Raw genomic sequence first — 17,710 nt, 5'->3', positions numbered from 1 at the left:
TTTTTTTTTTCGGAGCTGGGGACCGAACCCAGGGCCTTGGGCTTGCTAGGTAAGCGCTCTACCACTGAGCTAAATCCCCAGCCCCCTTTTTTATGATTTTTAATTGCATTTTCTATTTACATTTTTAAATGTTATCCCATTTCCTGTTTTCCCCTTCTGAAACCCTCTATCCCACCCCCCCTCTTTTGTTTTTAATTGTCAATGTACTGTATGCTTGCTTGTTTAGTGTATGACTCCCCTCCCCCATCCATTAGGTTATGAGCCACAGGAGGGCCTGTTTTGTTTGTCACCACATACTAAGACCCTTTCAGTATTATGACATGTGACGAAACACTTAATAAACATGTGTGCATTAAGTGCATTCTTTAATGTTTGAAATCAGAGATTATTAGGATGCAAAGTCTTTATTAAAGGTGGTCCAGTTCAGTACCAGTGGCCCAAGCCTTTAATTCCAGCACTCAGAAGGCAGAGGCAGGTGAATCTCTGAGAGTTCAAGGCCAGCCTGGTCTATATAGTGAATGTCAGGGCTACACAGAGAAACCCTATCTTGAAAAACAAAACAAAAACAAAGAAAACCAAAAAGCAAACCAAGCCAAAGAGCACCCCCCCCACACACCAAACAAACAAGCAATCGAACAAAAAAGGGTGGGCCAATCTCATTTTAAGACAAATGTGCCTCAGATGAAATCACTTGATCAAGAACATATGGCTAGTTGGTGTGACAGACTTTTATAGTTTGGAGTCATGCTATAAAAAAACATGGGTATAGAGGTTGGGGATTTAGCTCAGTGGTAGAGCACTTGCCTAGCAAGCGCAAGGCCCTGGGTTCGGTCCCCAGCTCCAGAAAAACAAAACAAAACATGGCTATATTTTGTACTTAATGTTGGATCATAGGTGTCCCTTCAGTTCACAGTGGTGGAGGACTTTAAGATACCCCATTGGGTTATTATCTTTCTAGGAAGAAAACAGCTGATTATGGAGCAGGGGTTCTAGCATCTGTTTTTGCAAATTAGAAGTTTCAGCTGCTGCTGGAGGCACAGCCAGTAATGACTGCATTAGGCAGCTAGCCAGGCATTAACAGAACTGGAGGCCATGGGGAATGGACCCCTCTCCTAATCAATTTTGGACTTCACCCCTGGTTTACCCCATGAAGAGATGGAGGCATTAGAGCTCGGGTGAAGCCCATTAAGGGAAAGTAATTTCCTCCAGGTTAAAAAAAAAAAAAAGGCGTTCAATTTCAAAAGCAATATTTTTCCTCTTCCTCCTCCTTTCTTTTGTTTTGTTTTGAGGTGGGGTCTCTCTACATAGCCCTGACTGTCCTAGAATTCACTATGTAGACCAGGCTGGCCTAGTAACTCACAGAGATCCACCTGCCTCCGTCTCTCAAGTGCTGGGATTAAAGGCTGCACCACCATGCCAGGCCCTATCCCCCTTTCTATCTTCTCTTTAGATGTTGACCAGAGTCCCAAGTGTGCTTGCCCTTGATGCTTGTGTTGTTTCTTACTATTTTCTTGAGCACCCCCCCCCCCTCTCCTGCTTGCAGACTTCTGTTGCTGACCTCAAAAGGCATGCCTTTCTCTTCTCCCTCCTGGCAGCTTCTGGGATTTGCACTTGGCCCACTCTGTGATTTCCTCTCACATTCTAATAAAATGGTTCTGTGTCTCCTTATGAGTTTGTCTTTGGGTTCTTTTATTGACGAGACTGAGAACTTGCAAAAGGGAACTCCGATTCCCTGGTAATATGCTGAGAGCCCAGAAGTTAGTTAGACTCCCTTGTAGACAGACAGACAGGCCCTGGCTCGGTAATAAAGGGGGCGAAGTTCTCGAAGATGGCCAGCTTCTGCCTCACCCTCCTGTCTTGAGACAAAAGCCTGGCTGCTTAAAACAATGGCTTTGACTCTTGCCTTCTTGCTCTCTCTCCTCTCCTACTCCCCTATCTCCCTGTCACCTGCTCCCCTCCCGTGCCCTGAATAAACTCTATTCTATACTAAAAACAAATAACCAAACCAACTAAAACCAAACAAACAAACCCAATGTAGGCCTTTGTTTCACTCAGCAGCCCCCTGCTGATGGACTGGCTCAGCAAGTCCAAGGCCTATTTAGGACACATCACACAGTCCTGTGAGTTCTGTGTCAGTCAACCATCTCCATTTCTTCAAGCTGACCAACCCTAAGCAGGGAAGGAAAAACTCTTCAGGGGCTTAAGCCCTGCCCGAAGACTTGAGAAAAGACTGGACTTTCTGACTTCTGTAACATCCTCCCCCCACTCCCTAACACACACACACACACACCACACCACACAAACATATATCGCACATACCTGACATACACACACACACATACACACACACACACACACACACACACACACACACACACACCACACATACATCCCACATATCCGACTACACACACACACACACACACGCACACACCACACCATACCACACACACACAGAGACACACACACACACCACACACACATACATCCCACATACCTGACATACACATACAAACACACACACACACACCCCACATATCCCACATACCCAACATACACCACACACACACACAACACACACACACACACACACACACACACACACACACACACACCTGTGCTTTGCAGAGGCTCTCTCTCTCTATGTTCTCTGAAAATATGTCCGTATCCTCACCTCCAGTAAATTCCTTTCCTAACTGGGGATCCTGCCTGTGGTACTTGAGGTTTCTCTACTGTCACCTGCTGAGCTTCAGAATTTTATTGCCTTTTAATTCTTTAACTGGCTGAGAAAAGCCCCCTAGACTGTTTTAATTGGGGACACCTAAATTTGCATACCCTAGGGAGGAGGGGTGTGGGGATGTGGGGGCAGACAGAGAGACAGAGAGACAGAGACAGAGACAGAGAGACAGAGACAGAGACAGAGACAGAGACAGAGAGAGCTGGCCTGTATCCCAAGAGGATTGGGGAGTTTTAAAAAAATAATCTTTTGGATTTTGATATAAGTTCAACATCAGGAAGTCAAAATGGGATGTTCTATATTAAAGAAAATGGAGCATGATAAAAAGACTCAATTTTCAAAACCTCAGACAGTGGGAAGTAATGCAGTCTCACTGCTTTATGAACCCACCTCAGCCTTAAGGACAAAGGTCATTGACCCCTTTGTGGGGGTCAAAGGACCCTTTTACAGGGGTCGCATATCAGATATCCTGCATATCAGAGATTTAAGCTACGATTAATAAACGGTAACAAAATTACAGTTATGAAGTAGCAAAGAAAATAATTTTATGGTTGGGGGTCTCTGGAACCTGAGGAACTCTATTAAAGGGTCGCAGCATTGGAAGGTCGAGAACTACTGCTATGGGACCTATAATGGGCTGGTGCTACAGTAATTAATTCAGATAATACTATATCTGAATCACGGGGTCATTTGCACCCAAGAAAAAACAGGGTTACAGGAAAAACAAAAAAACAAACAAAAAAAAAAGGAGAAAGAAAAAGAAAGAAACAAACAAACAAAAAACCCCACGAAGTCTTTCCAAAACCTTCTGGGGACGATGCTTCTTTGGGAGAGGAACTTTATAGGATTAGTCTCAAAAAACAGGCGTGAAATGCGGGATCTTTCATGTGCAGCGCTTTCTTACGGGTTGGTCCGCTAGATTGTTCCCGAATTCTACACACCATTGTTTGATGTTCTTAGCGGTTAGCCGATAAAAGAGTAAAAGTAAAATCGAAAGAACCATGAGTTTCAGAGGAAGGCTGGAGAAAGAAAAAGAACAAAAAAAACCCCAAAAATCAAAAACCCAAAAAAGATATACAGGACACACAATTTGAAAAAAAGTACAGCGTGCATTGGCCGGGAATCGAACCCGGGCCTCCCGCGTGGCAGGCGAGAATTCTACCACTGAACCACCAATGCCTGGTAGAAGTTGGGGTTGCAACAGTCTTATTTCAGTTTATCTATGTTACTGGTTATACTCCATATGTAACTGTTCTCTTTGCATCAGTTTCGAAAAGCCGATCCTCGTGTTTCAAAGACTCATTCTTTCAAAACAAGTCCCCCTCCCCAACTATTTCCACTTGTAGCTTAGAAACTATGGTTTGCTTGACAGTACGCGCCAGGCTTCCTGCGGTAGCTGTGCATGGCCTCGGGTTGCGCGTGCGCAGGACTGCCCTCCGAACAGTAACTGGAAGAACTTGTCCCCGGTGTTGATACCTTGACTTGAGTCTGTCGCCACTCTGCTCCTATACAATCATCCAGGAGGAGCTGGCACTTTCTGTGTGACTCTCTGCAGCAGCTCTTAGTTTAAGTGGGGGACAGGCGCAGCCACTCTGCACTCTGCCTCTCTGGGTCGCTGGGTCCGAATCTTCTGCCAGAGTCAGCGCAGAGTAAGAGGGTTCGGGTGGGCGAGGAAAGCTCGGAATGTTCTCGTGGGCGAGGGCAGATGGAAGCGGGACCCTCACGATCGAATAAAAAAAATCCCTATGGTCCCGAACCAGGACAGCAGGGCTGAGCAGCTCCAGCTCCCGCCACCTCGAGCTCCGAATCCTCTTTCAACGTGGGAGCGAGAAGCCAAAGCCACGTCTGCCCCTAGGGAAGTGGCTTTCCGCCTCGATCTGGGCACCAAGTCCTCATACCTGGGCGTGCAAGGCCGGGTGGAGACCCTTGCCAATGACCGGGGCAAATGCACCATGACAGTTACATGGCCTTCACCGACGTCCTGAACGCGCTCCACGCGGTGTTCGACGCCAAAAGGCTGATAAGCTCCAAGTTCACAGAAGCGACTGTGCAGCCAGAGAAGGAACACTGGTTCTTCCGGGTGGTGAGCGATGGCGGTAAGTCCAAAGCGCAAGTGTTGTACGGCAGGAGAGGTAGTGGTGGCTGCCTACTTCAGCGACTTGCAGTGCCAGGCGACCAAGGACAGGATGAGGAACCACGAAACTCAACGTGCTTAGGATCATTAAAGAGACTACTACAGCCACCATCGCCTATGAGCTGGATTAACGGTGTGCTGGAGAGAGCAACGCGTTCAGCTTTGTTTGTTTGTTTGTTCTTTTGTTTTTTGATCTGAGTAGAGGCACTTTCAATGTCTGTCAGTCCTAACTATTCTCGCTGGCGTCATCGAGGTGAAGGCCACATCTGGAGACACTCATCTAGGTGGAGGGGGCTTATCCAACCAGATGCTGAACAATTTTATGAAAGATTTCCGGCGTAAGCATTGGAAAGATGGGAACAGAAAAAAGATGACACTTCACAGACTATGCACTGTCTGTGAGCGAGCCAAACACATGCTGTCCTCCAGGACCCAGTCTACGTTGGAGGTTGACTCTTTTTTCCAAGGTGTGGGCGTCTACACATCCATTATTAGTGCCCACTTTGAGGAACTGTGCTCAGACCTTTTCTGCAGCCCTCTGGAGCCTGTGGAGAAGGCCCTTAGTGCTGTCAAACTGGCCAAGGCTCAAATCCATGAGGTTATCCTGGTGGATGGTTCTTCCTGTATCTATAAGGTGGGGAAGCATCTCTAAGACTTCTTCAGCGGCAAGGAGCTGAACAAGAACATGGACCCTGACTGTGTAGGTGGCTGTGTTGATAGAAGACAAGTAAGGGAGGTGCAGGGTCTCCTCCTGTCGTGGCTGGAGACGATGATGGCCACATGGATCCGTTGGAATGTCACCATCCCTATCAAACAGACCCAAGCTTTTCCTACATACTCAGACAACCAGCCTGGGTTCCAAGTGTATGAGCATGAGAGGGCCGTGACAAGGACAACAACCTGCTGGGCAGCTTTGACTCAGTGACATTCTCTCTGCCCCACATGCAGTCCCCCGGATGGAAGTAATTTTTGACATAGATGCCAGTGTCAGAGCTGAAACTGACTGGAGTGCAGGCAAGGCCAACAAGAATACCATCACCAATGACAAAGGCCAGCTCAGCACTGACCGGATGGAGAGGATGATTCAAGAGGCTGAACAGTACAAGGCCAGGGGTGAGGTCCAGGCGGACCGAGTGGCTGCCGAAAACTCCTTGAAAGCCCATGTTTTCCTCACAGGGAGATCACCTTAGGGAAAAGATGTCAGGAAATCCTGGCCTGGTTAGAACACAGCCAGTTAGCAGACCAGGAGTGTGAACATCAGAGGAGCGGGCTGACACAAATCTCCTGCCCCATCTTCTCTAGGTTTTAGCCCAGGTTGTGAGGGTGGTTGGGGGTGGGGGTGGGGCGCAGTGTTCCTAGGCAGCAGTTGTGGGGCACAAGCTTGTCAGGAGAGGCCTGGCCAGTCATGACGAGTCATCTATGTCACAAGGGCTGGATTTATGGGCCTCCTAGACTCTTTTGTAATCCCACCTTATAACTTCAGAGGTGAGTGGGGGTATCTTGCTCTGGAAGCTGGGGTACTTTTTTCTCATTATGCTTTATAATTGACGTCTGTGTTATTTAATTTTTTTTTAAGTCCACTTCTTGCTGATGGTGGATTCCTTTAATTCATGTTCTCAGGAGGCTAAGGTAGGAGGATCTCTGAGACTGAGGACAGCCTAGTTTACAGAGCCAGTTCCAGGACATCGGGGCTATGCAGAAGGCCCCTGTCTTGACAAACAAACAAGCAAGCAGGCAGGCAGGCAGGCAGGCGGGCAGGCAGGCGGGCAGGCAGGCAGGCAGGCAGGCAGGCAAGCAAACAAATCCACTTCTCACATTCAGAAAGAAAAGCAAAAGCTATCTGTCACGAGCATTTGCACAGCACCCTGACACTGCCTTCGTCTGTATCTCTTGTATTTTGTAGTTGCTGTGTTACCTGTAACACAATTGTAGATCTAGGTAAACTTTAAAAAAGTCCCCATCTTGTTCTTACTCCAACAAGTCCACATACAACACATCTTTCTTTTTAATTAATCGGTTTTCTTAATTATTTATTTTATTTTGCATCGGTGTTTTATCTGCGTGTGTGTCTGTGTGAGGGTGTCAGATATTGTCACAGACAGTTGCGGGCTGCCATGTGGGTGCTGGGAACTGAACCTGGGTCCTCTGGAAGAGCAGTCCTTGCTCTCAACCACTGAGTCCCTAGTTTGTATTTTTCAAAGATTCACTTGTATTATTTTTAATTGTGTGTGGAGGAGACAGGGGTATGTGCATATGAGTGTCGGTACCCTTGGAGGCCAGAGGAATGGGATCCCCTTGGAAGTGGGGTTACAGGCTCCCGGAATTGTGAGTCACCTGATGTGGGTGCTGAGACCCAAACTCGGGTCCTCTACAACACCAGAGCATTCACTCTTAACTGCACAATCTTTCCAGCCCCTAAAAGTAATTTTTTAAAAGTTTTTTTTTTTATATTAAGTAATGGGCTGGAGAGATGGCTCAGTGGTTAAGAGCACTTGCTTTTCATGCATAGGACCCAGATTTGGATCCCAGCACCCACATGACAACTTTAACAGCTGTCTCTCACTCCAAGTCCAGGAGATCTGAGGCCTTTCTCTGGCCTCTACAGGGACCACAAACACATATGGTCCACATGCATACATGAAGGCAAAATAACTCATGCACAAAATTAAAAAGCAAGCAAGCAACGGCCTTCATTAGAGCATCTCCATACATGTGTACCACACTAGGCCAGCCTAGTCTACCTAACAAGTTCTAGGCCAGCCAGAGCTATAGAGTGAGATTCTGTTTATGAATGAATGAATGAATGAATGAATGAATGAGTGAGTGAATGAATAGATAAAATTCTTGGACAATTTCACATTCATATAGAGTACGTTTTGATTATTGCCACCCACATGGTCTCTCTCTCTCTCTCTCTCTCTCTCTCTCTCTCTCTCTCTCTCCATCTTTATTAACTTGAGTATTTCTTATTTACATTTCGATTGTTATTCCACTTCCCGGTTTCCGGGCCAACATCCCCCTAACCCCTCCCCCTCCCCTTCTATATGGGTGTTCCCCTCCCCACCCTCCCCCCATTACCACCCTTCCCTCAACAATCACGTTCACTGGGGGTTCACTCCAGCCCCTCTTATTTTTTCAAGACATCTTTTATTTATCTTTTGAGAACTTTTGTGCACGGACAACCTGTACCTTTATTCTATTCCTTCCAAAGACTTCCCTCCTGCTACCTTCAACAGCCCTCGACACACATCCTCCTCCAATCTTCATGTCCTCTTTTTTCCTTTTTCCCTTAGTCAGGTTAGTATAGTCTTCTGGAATGGTGACTGATCTTGTTGGCTTGATCTTGTTCAGGCAACCGTTGGGAGGTCACGTCCAACGTCATATTCAGAAGACAGTGTTTTGCAGCACTCCTCCCTATTCTCCTCCCTATTCTCCAGCCCTTACATTCTGTCTTCTCCCTCTTTCTCAGTGCTCCCTGAATCTCGGGAGGCTGGTATAGATGTTCCATTTAGGCCTGAACATTCTACAGTCCCATATTTTCAGCATTTTGATCATTTTTGGGTTTCTGCATTGACATTGGGTTTCTGTTGCCCTTTACAGAAAGAAACTTCTCTGGCCAAAGCGGATAGCTCTCATCTATGTTCATAAACATAAATATTTAGAAGGCAGTTTGACACATCCATTTAGTAAACAACAGGTCCTCCTAAGGTTTCTGACCCCTAAGTCCATGGGCTTTAACCGGCTTTACAGTACCATGAATAAATTTTCTATAGATGGGCTGGAGAGATGGCTCAGTGGTTAAGAGCACTAACTACCCTTTTGGTGGTCCTGAGTTCAATTCCCAGCAACCACTTGGTGGCTCACAACCATCTGTAATGGGATCTGGTGCCCTCTTCTGGTGAGTCTGAAGACAGCTACAGTGTACTTATGTATGTAAAGTAAATAAATACTTGGAAAAAAAAAAACATTTCCTGTGGAGCAGTCCTCACATCTAATCTAAAAGTGATTGGTCACACACTTTTGGTCATGCTGTCATTGTACAGTGGGCACACCATTTTTTAAAAACAAAATCTGTTTTAATTGTATCCACATGTGCATCTGTGTGTCCCTGTGGCCTTAATAACACCTCCTAGCAATCTGAAAGCTAGCCACCAAGGAGGAAATTTCTGGTCACTTCGAGATTGATTTTTCTATGTCCTGAAGCTATAGCACTTTGTGTCTTCAGCAACGGAATCCTACCATATAGCATGGTGGGCAACCAGGAGGGATGGTAATAGCCTCTGGGACCTCTCTGACTAATAACTCACGCATAGAGAGTCTACCCCTGACACCGAGGTTTTCATTTAAGAACACATGTCCTCTCGAGCCATCACATTACAGCACTGGGTGCATCTGTCAGAGGCAATGCTACTTTGAATGCTTGCCTTACGTCCCTTTTAAGAATTTTCTGGCACGTCTCATATCTTTTCCCTTACCTGTCTCTCCTAAGAGTGCACCATGGTTTTGTATCTTTCTTCTTAAGTGTAGTGCCTGGCGTGTTTTAAATGCTTAAACGACACAGAGTAAAAGGTGGCCTCTGGAGAAGCCAGAGAAAGAGCACATCAGAATCATCCTGTGAAGAGGATAGGATAGTATTAAAATGAAATTTTAATACACACTCCACATACCTGGGTATCCGGTAAGAGGTAAGGAAGCAGGCCTGAGACAGAACCCTAATTCTGAGTTTCTATTGAGCAGGATACTCCATCATTTCTTGTATACATTTTACTGGGAAGATATTAAGACTCAGAAAGAGCAAATGCTTTCCAAGAGTCTGGTTGGTCAATGACAGGAAATAGGGCTGAGTCTGGCAAACTTTAATTAACCGATCGATCTAAAGCCCTTTCCATCCTCACAGTCACGGTCAACTTAACAGCTTTCCCTCTTGTCAAAAAGACAATTTCTCCCTCCACCAAGTTTCTCTTAAAACAGAAAGTGTTTCTTTTGTGTTCTTCTAGAAAAAGGATGTCATGAAGAGTTTACTTTCTTGGTTCTGGTATAGGAAATAGCACATTCACGTAAATAGCAAATCCACTTAATTAGAATTCATGGTGGGATTAGACAAGGTGGTAGAGAACTTCATGCTTACAAAAGTTTGCTAGACTTGCTTGAGCATTGTTAGGAAAATTGTAAGAAATTAAGGGATCCTGAGTTGAGATTTAAAAAAAAAAATTTCTTTTTTCCAAAAGATAGCATAAATACCAGTGTTCAGTAATGGTGGGAAAACAGAAAAGGAATTTGTCAGAAGTGGGATTCGAACCCACGCCTCCAGGGGAGACTGCGACCTGAACGCAGCGCCTTAGACCGCTCGGCCATCCTGACACACAGGAGACATGGCTTTCATATTCCTCTATAAGGGCTTTAATACCGACGACGCCACCATCTGAGATTTCTCCAAATAAAAAGAAAAGTGAATTCGCCAAGAACGCTTTGCAAAGCAATAGAAGTGAAAGTAGCCGACAAATTTTTGTTATCTTTTACTTCCGCATCCCTTAAACTTTTCATCATTCATTTATTCTGGGACCCTTTCGGTTTCCTTTCCGAGGGTCCGTGTCAGGCCGCAGAGGATCTATTAACGGCCAATTCTCTTCCCCACCGGTCGTCCTAAGTCGTCTTACCGAACTGGGGACCTGTGGACTTTGGGAGCTGCCTGCAGGCGCTGTGCGTTTGTGGATCCTGGATTTGAGAACGTCAGGGAGTGAACAGGGTGAAAGCGGAGGAAATGTTTCCTCCCGGGCTGACGCCGGATTCTCACGGGGCCCACTTTTAGATGTACAGAAAACAAATACAAAACAGTAAATTTCTTTCCTCTATTAAAGAAGTGAAAGGAAGACGAGTGTCGTGCTGCGTTGGTGGTATAGTGGTGAGCATAGCTGCCTTCCAAGCAGTTGACCCGGGTTCGATTCCCGGCCAACGCAGACTATACTTTTTGGACGAAACCAACCCGAAGTTTTCCTCGTATTAGATTCTAAAGGTATTTTCATTTCATCTCTTCTGTTTTGGGATGCTCTGTCAGAATCTCAGCCATGCACAAACAATACTCCGTATCTAAGACGTTCATACTATAACCACCAGTTATTAAACGCCTGAAACTGACCGGCACGTGTAAAAATTGCATTTTCAAATTTTATTTTATTGAATTAATTGAAATCAATATGAATGGAGTCATTAACTAAGTGTAAAAATGTAAATGGCTACCTATTTCAGCTACTGAAGAATTTTAAGCAGGAAAGAATCATATGTGTATTTTTATGAAATCTACAACTTGTTCTTCCTATTAAATTTTGAATGTAAAATACATTATAGACTTTGAAGACTAAGATAAATAATCTAGTTAATAATTTTTTATATTAATTACATGTTATGTAATATTTTGGCTGTATTAAGCTAAATAGGAGTTATAAAACTTATCATATCTCTTTGTTATTGATTAAATTTGTCCTTTGATAATTTTACACCTATATATAAAGGATTTGTTTATGTACACCTCGAGCACTCTTTATTTCCTTCCCACTCCCGTGATTCCTCCCTTCTGTCTTCAATCTTTTCCACTTTCGTGTTTTCTTGGTTTGCTTTGTGACCCACTGATTTTAACCAGAAACCTGTTTCTTCATACTGCTTAAACCGTTAGAAAATTGACAGATAGATACAATTTTCCATTACCTTTATCTTTAGTGTGTCGATCTAAATGATGAAGACAAAAATTTTGCTAACCTGTGAGGGAAAGGAATAGCTTACACATATCTTTCTTGAGCAGCTATTTCAGACCAGCCGTTACGGTTGTCCTCGTTAGTATAGTGGTGAGTATCCCCGCCTGTCACGCGGGAGACCGGGGTTCGATTCCCCGACGGGGAGACTCGTAACTTTTTGCTCACATTCTCATCTATGTGATTGTTCTTCCTATAAAGGAGAGATAATCACTTTTAAAAACAAAACTCGGGTTTTATATTTCAAGAACCTCTCTGTCTAGCCAAATTAGTGCAAAAAGTGCAGCAGCACATTCAGTAAGCGTAGGTTCTTAACCCCACCTTTATCGAGGTTTCTAACACTTTCATGCGTCCTAAAACACTGGGCATCACGATGATCTCCTTTGCTGCACAATAGGAAGGTGGTAGCAGTGGCTGGACCAAGTTTTCAAGTCCGAATTCTTTTCCACTGCCACACTGCAAGTGTGTAGATTTGGGAGACAGCCATCCCTGCTGGCGGGGACACAGAATAACAAAAATGTCCTATCTGAACCTAGCACGGAAGAAGCACTGGTCCGAAGTTCAGGACGTTTGACTTTTGCTTACTTTTTGGTTGTTCTAAATTACTGAGGAAGAATTTGCTTTGATTCCTCTGGAGTTTGTTTTCTACATTCGTAAACTGGATCCATGATCTCTGAGACCCTGTGCAGTACCAAAGTCCTGGGAAGCCAGTTCTGCACAAGGAAGGATGCGTACTGTTTTTGACCTCAAACTGTTCAATCTTTCAAAGCTCCAATTTCAGCATTTCTTTTAATCACTTCATTGTGTTAAGCTATATAACTACAGCATAATTATCTTAACAAATTTATTGCTGACCATTTATTTATTTCCAATGGGGGATTTTTCCTATTTTCTATGGTAGCCCCCCCCCATCTCTCTCTCTGTGTTTTATCTGTTTTGAATGATTCTTTTGACTGTAAATGATTATATGTGTGAAAGAACCTCACGCATAGTGTATGTTCATTTTGGAGAAAAAAAAGATACTTTTCCTGTACTACATTTTCCTTGCAGAAAAAAATAGAGAAAGAAAGAATGAATGAATGAATGAATGAATGAATGAATGAATAAGGCACCCCACCCTCATTGTGCAGGAAACACCTGCTCACATTTTGCTCAATATTTCTCTGGCATTTATTCCAGGGTCTCCTGCATGCTAGGTGAATGCTCTGTGCTGAGCTACATCTCCAGCTCCTTTGTTTTTGTTTTTGTTTTTTTTTTTGGGGGGGTGGGGGTAGGGGGAGGATGAGTGGGGCACATTTTGAACATAAAGTTGGGATAAAACTGTACACATTGCTTGCTATTGTTAAGGCTACTTTTTAGAGCTGCCTCTGGTTCATAGCGAAGTTGAGCGAAGATGACAGAGACTCTTGTTTCCTCCCTGTGCTCACACACTCGCATGGCCTCCCCCCTAGAACCACCTAGCACCAGACTGCTATATTTGTTACAGTGGTGAACTATACTGACGTCACAAGCACCCAAGGACACCACAGTGTCCTCAGTTCACTTGGTGCTGTACATTTCACGAGTTCCAGTGTTAAAACCAAAAAAAAAAAAAAAAAAAAACAAAAACAAAACAAAACAAAAAAAACCAACAACAACAAAAAAAAAAAACCCAAAACCAAAAACCCTGTTTGACTTTTTACTTAGAATTGTTCTATTTCCACTGTTACTGAATATTAGCTTAAAATATTCCTTCAATCATTATTCCTTCAATCATTTATTCCATTGTTATTCTATATGGCTACATCATAGTTTCTTGATTTAGCCTCTCAGTTTCCAGCATTTACATTGTTGCCAGTGTTTTTCTGTCCTCTCTGGTGAGAACACTTTTCAATCTCTGTTCATTGTTCTTAGTCTTTCCTGCATAGTCTTCACCTGCTATCCTAGAATCCTCCTTAGCCCGTGCCCAGTTGAGAAGAGAAGCAAGGATTGGAGAAGAGATACTCTCTCTTTTTTGTTATGATATTTACCAATATTTTGTGAATCATACAGGAAATCTCTGAGACAGTTCTTTGTATCTCAGAAGTCATTTCTGGGACTGGCAGTTAAAACAACCCCTCTACACAAATTCTGCTTGTTTATATTCTCAAGATGAACAATCTCGAGTCCTGGGCAGGAGGTGAGGCTGGTTATAAAACTTAGCCTAGCCCTAGAAACCCACCTCTTCTTCAGATGCTCTGCCTCTTAAAGAAACATTCAGACCAGTGCCATCAATTGGGGATCAAGTGTTCAATCAAATATGCTTCCAAGGATACGTGAAGTCTGACACACATGCCTCTGTCACAGGAGCCCTGCTAGCCTTATGTGGCATTGCAGAATATACTTGTTCAGAGCATAAGCCAAAATAAAGCCCTCCTTCTCTCTCTCTTTCAGGATTGTCTTTCCCTCATACGACTCTCCTTTCCGGGGGTTTGCACCTTTAACTCTCAGCCTTTAAAATATTGTGGAAAGACTTAGTGTTTATTTGCTCTACTATATAAAAGCCTCTTACTAGAACCTATAATTAGGTGGTGATAAATCGTGGTGTGTGCGGTGTGTCCTGCTCTGTTGGCTTTCTTCATCAGTTTCTTTGTTGTTGTTCTTGTTCTCTTTAAATGCCCCCCCACCCCCCACCCCGTCTTCTCTTGAATGGTGCAGCGCTGGAGCAATGGCTGAGAGCTTAGATCCAGATTCCTGTTGGAAATTATATGCACACAAATTATATATTTATTTGTTTTATATATAAAAGTATATAATGCAAAAATATAAAATAAATGCACATATCATTTCTGCACATAAGTATCTTTGTATGAAATCTTTTAAAATGTTGACCTGTACTTAAACTTAAATCTGTGTATTATTGGTAGAAACAGACACATGGAGGTACTAGTATGTGGAAGCTCCAGAAAACTCCCAGGGGCAATACAGAAAATGGCTCATTAGTCCCCAGCCCTGATGAGGATCCTGAAATTGAAGGCAGTAGACTAAGGCGAATGTGCCTTTTGACATTTATTTGCAGACTCGCCATTGTTAACATCGTTAAGTTACAAGAATTGAAAAACTACCTGTTTTGCCTGGGTGATTCATGTCCCAGTATACCTCAAGACAGCTGGTAGGACTAGTTTTGTTATAAGAACCCTTAGTATTTTTTGCCAGACACGCCTGGAAACGTAGTTGTTACGTTAAAAATAATAAGCTTATGACTCAGTACTTACGCAGGCACATGTGCAGACGTAAATTAACTTAGACCCGCCTGCAACGTTTCTAAGCAAAACCAATTTAATTCCCAAACTCTCAGAATGCATTAATTTTGGATTTCCCAAGGAAATAAAAAATCATCCTCGTCTCAGACTCAGAGGGTAGAATCGGGACCTGTTCCTTATCAAAGTAGGAGATGGTACCCTTTTTTACTATATTTATTTATGGTTAGGTTAATTTCTTCAATTCCAACTGAAATCCTTGGCCAATGTAGATGACCAATATATTCTTTAGTAAGGTGACTTGACAGCACCACTGAGCATCACCTGTCTCTGTGGCGCAATCGGTTAGCGCGTTCGGCTGTTAACCGAAAGGTTGGTGGTTCGAGCCCACCCAGGGACGGTGGGAGCATTTTGTGTTGCGAACCTCGCATTCCTGAAATTTGTTCGAGGAATTCAGGCTATCGCCCTCAGCTGACCGCCAGGAGCCCAGTGTCATTCCTAATATTGTAGTTAGAACTCCTCAACCCTCTGCCTAAGCATTTTGCTAGCCGCGTTTTCCGAAGCTAACTTGTTTTCTTACTGTTGCAAGTTTACTGCTGAAACGACATAGAAAGCTGATACTCTAGGAGTCTGGGCACTCAGTGATAATGATCCGAAGACAACTTCTTTTCTTTGCCTGGCTTTCCTTCGTATATCAGGAATCCTGAATCCCTCCCTGGCTGCGTCCATATTGGACGAGGTGCCTCCACTTCCTTCTTAATCTCATCATCCCCTGCTGGTACCGAAAGAGGTTCCCTTTCTCAGGTATTTAATTCTCCGCCCCAGTAGCTGCTCCAGAATCCGTAAACTCCGAACCCAACCAGCGTCTACTCCTTCAATACCTGGCGTTATCTGATGCCATCTCGTTAGCTTGGACAGCAATGTCTTTTAATAAATGTCCCCGAAACTGTCCCTTCTCTCTCACTGGTTCTTTTAGACTCAATAGGCAGAACTGCACCTCCTAAACTCATGGTTTGTCTTTTGAATCTTTGGCTTTCTTTCTTTCTTTCTTTCCTTCTTTCCTTCTTTCCTTCTTTCCTTCTTTCCTTCTTTCCTTCTTTCCTTCTTTCTCTCTCTCTCTCTCTCTCTCTCTCTCTCTCTCTCTCTTTCTTTTTTTCTTTCTTTCTTTCTTTTTGCCTGGGAAACTCCCCCTTTCCCGCCCTCACCCCAAATAAACCTCCTTTCTCCAGCCTCCCACTACCTGCCTGTTTTGCTCACGGAGAATGAAAGGACCAGAACAACTTGGGATGAGACTGGGTTGTTCACGCGACCTTCTCGGCACCTACTAGCACACCATAGGTGAGAAAGGCAAGCACAGGAGACATTTTACTACCCTGGGACCCCAACTTGGTCTTGGGTTATGTATGCCCAGGCTTCTGCTGTGTTGGTATAATGCACTAGACAGCCTGGTTCTTACACGTAAGTACTATGGCGCACTTACCCCTCTCCAATCAAGGCTTGGAGTAACCCCAGAACCCTCCCTCCCCCAAACCACACTGGGCTATACATAATCAATCTATGAATAATAATGTAAGTCTCCCCACCCCTGGCAACAATCAATTTTAAATCGTTTCTATTATTCACTTGTATTTTCAGTGTATCTGGGTATGAGGAGCAGAAGAACTGGACCCAGCTTGAATTGGTTTTGGGTGCATGCCAATGTCCTCAGGAACCTTTCACGGAGACTCTGCGATTTACCATCTTATGCCTAGGCACAATAGAGAGGGCCTATGACTAAAATCAGATGTATTATGGGAAGGGATATAGAAACAGAAAAGCTGATTTTTATAGTCCCAGTGCCTCTTCTAATTCTTAATACGATGGCTTTCGTCAACCAGTGTCTTCACCTTCTGGCCATTCCTTTCTGTGCACTTGTTGTGGACTCTAAACCCATTTCCCCAACTCAGATCCTGAGCTAGGGGTATCCCTTCACTTAGCCCAGCATGAGTTATTCACTTCTATCTTTTCAAACCCCCACCCCCACTCCAGTGGCCCAGAATCGACCAATGCCCGAGGCTGACACATTAAGGCATCCCAGCTCTGCTGTGGAGACTTCCTTGAACAGGTCAAGCTGATGTCACGGATGCAGCCTCTCTTAGTTGTAGCTTCTGGTCTAGGAAGATATTCTTATCTCTGGTCTCAGATGGTGATGCCTCCCTGGTCTGCCCTAGACTCCTCTGGTCTTTCTTTCTTAGATTTATTGTATTTTATTCATATGAGTATTCTGTCTGTATACACATCCTTAGGGCCTTGGTAACAGTTACCTATCTAAGCTTGCCATTTTGGACTGTTACTGTGTTGCTTCTGCTGTTACTAGGAAACTTTTTAATGCCAAAATTGACTACATATTCTGTTATGTTCTGTGCCCTCGGAAGCCAATCAAGATAGAAGTCAGTAGAACTGCTTTGCTATCATTACCCACAATAAGTTTGGACCCAAACCAACCACCCAGCAGCACTTTCTGCTATGTATACGTTTTTATGGTATTTGGGTTTATAAGCTATCTGTGAGATGGATCGAAACACAAAGAGACACCTGCACCAATATAAGAAACTATTTGGAGTAAGACTTCCATTTTGAGTAGTGGTCTAGTAAAGTTTAAGTTCCCAAGACCTCCCTGGACACTGACATCTGGTTTGGCAGAATGAGACATGTATGTGGGTAACTGACATCCTGGTTGGCAAGTTAAGACATGAATGTTAGACAAGGCAAGTCCCGTGCCACAGCTGAGTACCCTGCTTAACCAATGGGAGCAGGATAAGTGTACAACAAAGACATGTTCCTAAGGAAGATCACTGTTGGGCTGGAGAGATGGCTCAGTGGTTAAGAGCACTGA

The 17,710-nt window shown here is 44.0% G+C and overlaps 5 non-coding genes and 1 pseudogene across 5 annotated transcripts; 4 read left to right on the top strand and 2 right to left on the bottom strand.

Moving 5' to 3' along the window:
• Positions 1-3,845: 3,845 nt before the first annotated feature.
• Positions 3,846-3,916, bottom strand: Trnag-gcc3 (transfer RNA glycine (anticodon GCC) 3). Its single transcript has one exon. It is a non-coding gene; the product is annotated as a tRNA-Gly (tRNA).
• On the top strand, positions 4,876-6,013 carry Hspa6l-ps1 (heat shock protein family A (Hsp70) member 6 like, pseudogene 1; annotated as a pseudogene).
• Trnal-cag1 (transfer RNA leucine (anticodon CAG) 1) lies at positions 10,150-10,232 on the bottom strand. Its single transcript has one exon. It is a non-coding gene; the product is annotated as a tRNA-Leu (tRNA).
• Positions 10,233-10,756: 524 nt separating this feature from the next.
• On the top strand, positions 10,757-10,828 carry Trnag-ucc4 (transfer RNA glycine (anticodon UCC) 4). The gene has a single exon. It is a non-coding gene; the product is annotated as a tRNA-Gly (tRNA).
• Positions 10,829-11,693: 865 nt separating this feature from the next.
• On the top strand, positions 11,694-11,765 carry Trnad-guc6 (transfer RNA aspartic acid (anticodon GUC) 6). Its single transcript has one exon. It is a non-coding gene; the product is annotated as a tRNA-Asp (tRNA).
• A 3,396-nt stretch (positions 11,766-15,161) lies between these two features.
• Trnan-guu12 (transfer RNA asparagine (anticodon GUU) 12) lies at positions 15,162-15,235 on the top strand. Its single transcript has one exon. It is a non-coding gene; the product is annotated as a tRNA-Asn (tRNA).
• Positions 15,236-17,710: the final 2,475 nt, after the last annotated feature.

The sequence above is a fragment of the Rattus norvegicus genome, chromosome 13 (assembly GCF_021556685.1).
Source record: "Rattus norvegicus strain SHRSP/BbbUtx chromosome 13, alternate assembly SHRSP_T2T, whole genome shotgun sequence".
In the NCBI taxonomy this organism is placed as follows: Eukaryota; Metazoa; Chordata; class Mammalia; order Rodentia; family Muridae; genus Rattus; species Rattus norvegicus.
Note: the sequence above shows the minus strand (reverse complement) of the source record. Positions and strands in the feature narration are given on the sequence as shown.